This window comes from Octopus sinensis, unplaced genomic scaffold (assembly GCF_006345805.1).
Source record: "Octopus sinensis unplaced genomic scaffold, ASM634580v1 Contig19159, whole genome shotgun sequence".
In the NCBI taxonomy this organism is placed as follows: domain Eukaryota; kingdom Metazoa; phylum Mollusca; class Cephalopoda; order Octopoda; family Octopodidae; genus Octopus; species Octopus sinensis.
Genome location: NW_021836192.1, coordinates 12,501 through 17,245, shown reverse-complemented (window position 1 = coordinate 17,245; position 4,745 = coordinate 12,501).

Below are 4,745 nucleotides of genomic sequence, written 5' to 3'. Positions count from 1 at the left end.
GGTGAGGTCAGTTTTGGTAAGGTTTTTACAGCTGGATGCCCTTCCGAACACTGACCACTCAGCAGAGTGGATTTAGTGCTTTTTACATGGCACAAGCACAGGTGAGGTCAGTTTTGGTAAGGTTTTTACAGCTGGATTCCCTTCCGAACACTGACCACTCAGCAGAGTGGATTTAGTGCTTTGTACGTGGCACAAGCACAGGTGAGGTCAGTTTTGGCAAGGTTTTTACAGCTGGATGCCCTTCCGAACACTGACCACTCAGCAGAGTGGACTCAGTCCTTTTTATGTGGCAGAAGCACAGGTGAGGTCAGTTTTGGTAAGGTTTTTACAGCTGGATGCCCTTCCGAACACTGACCACTCAGCAGAGTGGACTGAGTGCTTTTTATGTGGCAGAAGCACAGGTGAGGTCAGTTTTGGTAAGGTTTTTACAGCTGGATGCCCTTCCGAACACTGACCACTCAGCAGAGTGGATTTAGTGCTTTTTACATGGCACAAGCACAGGTGAGGTCAGTTTTGGTAAGGTTTTTACAGCTGGATGCCCTTCCGAACACTGACCACTCAGCAGAGTGGATTTAGTGCTTTTTACATGGCACAAGCACAGGTGAGGTCAGTTTTGGTAAGGTTTTTACAGCTGGATGCCCTTCCGAACACTGACCACTCAGCAGAGTGGACCGAGTGCTTTTTACATGGCACAAGCACAGGTGAGGTCAGTTTTGGTAAGGTTTTTACAGCTGGATGCCCTTCCGAACACTGACCACTCAGCAGAGTGGACTGAGCGCTTTTTATGTGGCACAGCACAGGCAAGGTCAGTTTTGGTACGGTTTTTACAGCTGGATGCCCTTCCTAACACCAACCACTCAGCTGAGTGGATTGTGCTTTTTACATGGCACAAGCACAGGCAAGGACTAATAGAATAAGTACCAGGCTTTGAAAAACAATATGCCCAAGGGTCGATTTGTTTGACTAAAACATCCACCAAGGTGGTGCTCCAGCATGGCCGCATTCGAGTGACTGAAACAAATTTAAAATAACAGAGACCACTAAGCATGTTGTCTGTCTTCATGTTCTGAGTTCAAATTCAACCAAGTTTGACATAAGTTCTTCAACGCTTATATTTTTCCAATCACCCTTAACTGGCCGGCTATGGCTGCAGGACATTAACACAGCAGGGTGGGTGGGGGTCGGGTTTGACCAGCAAAATAATTAGCCTCATCAGGATATTACATATCTTGATTATCTGTACCGCTAATTTAAACTTCGTTATTTAAAAGATTAATTGGCATCTTAGAAGAAAAAAAAACCTGATCTAAAGTCTGACGTTAACGACGAGATTTAATTATATTTGGTTTATGCTCATTAGCGCTATGTTTAATTCCTAATGACGTGTGTGTACACATACACATATATGTGGTTGTCTGCATGTCTGTATGTGTATGTATATAAGCGTGTGCATATATACTCTTTTTACTCTTTTACTTGTTTCAGTCATTTGACTGCGGCCATGCTGGAGCACTTATTCTATCGGTCACTTTTGCTGAACCGCTATGTGATGGGGACGTAAACACACCAGCATCGGTTGTCAAGCAATGCTAGGAGGACAAACACACACACATATATACATATATACGACAGGCTTCTTTCAGTTTCCGTCGACCAAATCCACTCACAAGACATTGGTCGGCCCGGGGCTATAGCAGAAGACACTTGCCCAAGATGCCACGCAGTGGGACTGAACCCAGAACCATGTGGTTGGTAAGCAAGCTACTTACCACACAGCCACTCCTGTGCCTATTTATATATATATATACATATATACGATGGGCTTCTTTCAGTTTCCGTCTACCAAATCCACTCAGAAGGCTTTAGTCGGCCCGAGGCTATAGCAGAAGACACTTGCCCAAGATGCCATGCAGTGGGACTGAACCCGGAACCATGTGGCTGGTTAGCAAGCTACTTACCACACAGCCACTCCTGCGCCTGATATATATATATACATGTGTGTGTGTGTGTGTATATCTACATATATCATCATCATCATCCAGTGTTTTAAATCCGGGTTTTGTCCCCATTAATGGGGGTGGCTGGATCTACCGCAATGCCATAGCAACCGCCCTCACACATTCTCGACATCTTGCCCAGTTTGGGGCATCCTCCCTTTTCAAACCAATCTTTTCCTCCACCTGTCCTCTCCATGATATATATGTATATAAATGTGTTTATATATATATATATATATATATCACCGTGACCGACCAGGCTATCAGATGTTGCTACACATCGCTGGTCACAATGCGCTTTGCATTGTTTTAGCCTTCAAATGACGCCACCCCGCTGGCTAAGCGAGCAGGCCAACAGAAGAAAGAGTGAGAGAAAGTTGCGGTGAAAGAGTACAGCAGGGATCGCCACCACCCCCTGCCGAAGCCTCATGGAGCTTTTAAGGTGTTTTCGTTCAATAAACAGTCACAACGCTCGGTCTGGGAATCGAAACCGCGATCCTATGACCGCGAGTACGCTGCCCTAACCACTAGGCCATTGCGCCTCCACACACACACACACACACACATATATATATATATCATCAACATCATCATCATCATCGTTTAGCGTCTGCTTTCCATGCTAGCATGGGTTGGACGGTTCAACTGTGGTCTGGGAAGCCAGAAGGCTGCACCAGGCCCAGTCTGATCTGGCAGTGTTTCTACAGCTGGATGCCCTTCCTAACACCAACCACTCCATGAGTGTAGTGGGTGCTTTTTACGTGCCAAACGAGGCTGGCAGACGACCACGATCAGATGGTGCTTTTTACGTGCCACCGGCACGGGGGCCAGGTGAGGCTAATATATATATATATATATATATATATATATATATATATACATACATACATACACATACACACACATAAGGGAGGTATTACTTGTATACATGCATACACCAATACTTAAGCAGATGGATTGACTGACAGATAAACAGATACATGTGGCTAGGCAGACAGATATATATATATGTATATGTGTGTGTATATATATATATATATATATATATATATGTATATATATAGATATATTAGCTATCTGAGTTGACAGTACCTTGGTAGATAAAGCAATTAAGAGCACGAAGACAGGGAAAGCCCACAGCCCATCAGGAATCACTGCAGAGATGCTCAAAATATCTGGCTGTGTCAGTTATAGCCTAGTCACCTGTATAGTTAACCAGGTGATACACGAAGGAGTCATACCCAATGACTGGTGTAGCAGCAGTAGAGTCAACTGCTACAAAGGTAAAGGTGATTATTTAGATACAAATAATTACAGAGGTATCAAGTTGTTGGATCAGGTAATGAAGGTCACGGAGAGGGTCATAGCCCAACTGATTAAGGAGAGAGTCAACTTAGACGAGATGCAGTTTGGTTTCATGCCAGGGAAAAGTACCACTGATGCCATATTCCTGGTAAGGCAGCTGCAGGAGAAATACCTAGCCAAAGATAAACCTCTGTACCTGGCTTTCGTTGACATGGAGAAAGCCTTCGACAGGGGCCCCCGATCCCTTATCTGGTGGTCAATGAGGAAACTAGGGATAGATGAATGGTTAGTGAGAGCTATGCAAGTAATGTACAGGGACGCTGTCAGTAAGGTGAGGGTTGGCAACGAGTACAGTGAAGAATTCCAGGTAGAGGTAGGAGTCCTTCAGATAATAACAGAGGAATTCAAAACAGGATGCCCCTGGGAGCTCCTCTATGCTGACCACCTTGCTCTAATTGCTGAGTCACTATCAGAACTAGAGGAGAAGTTTCAGGTGTGGAAGCAAGGATTAGAATCGAAGGGCCTTAAGATCAACCTAGCTAAAACCAAAATCTTAATAAGTAGGAAGGCAGACAAACCACAAATCCCTTCAGGTAGATGGCCTTACTCGATCTGTAGAAAAGGCGTAGGTAGAAACTCTATAAGATGTACCCAGTGTAAGCTATGGACACACAAGAGGTGCAGTAATACCAAAGGAAGGCTAACTGGGAAGATAGTTTTTGTCTGTGGCAGATGCTCAGGAGCAATAAACACTGAGAATGTGCAGAGAGCAACTTCCGCCACATTCCAGAGAGAAAAACTAGAAGTAGATGATAGCTTCCGTTACCTAGACGACCAAGTCAGTAGCAGGGGAGGGTGCACTGAAAGTGTAACAGCTAGAATAAGAATAGCTTGGGCAAAGTTTAGGGAGCTCTTACCTCTGCTGGTGACTAAAGGCCTCTCGCTCAGAGTAAAAAGCAGACTGTATGATGCATGTGTACGAACAGCCATGCTACATGGTAGTGAAACATGGGCCGTGACTGCTGAAGATATGCGTAAGCTCGCAAGGAATGAAGCCAGTATGATCCGATGGATGTGTAATATCAGTGTGCATACTCGACAGAGTGTAAGTATCTTGAGAGAAAAGTTGGATCTTAGAAGCATCAGATGTGGTGTGCAAGAGAGACGACTGTGCTGGTATGGTCATGTGTTGCAAATGAATGAGGACAGCTTTGTGAAAAAGTGCCACACCCTAGCAGTTGAGGGAACCTGTGGAAGACGTAGACCCAGGAAGACCTGGGATGAAGTGGTGAAGCATGACTGAACATTGGGCCTCACAAGGCAATGACAAGTGACCAGGACCTTTCAAAATATGCTGTGCTTGAGAAGACCCAGCAAGTGAAATGAGACCATAACCTTGTGACCTATGCCAGGGGTGTAATCAGCCCACTTGTGCGTACCTTT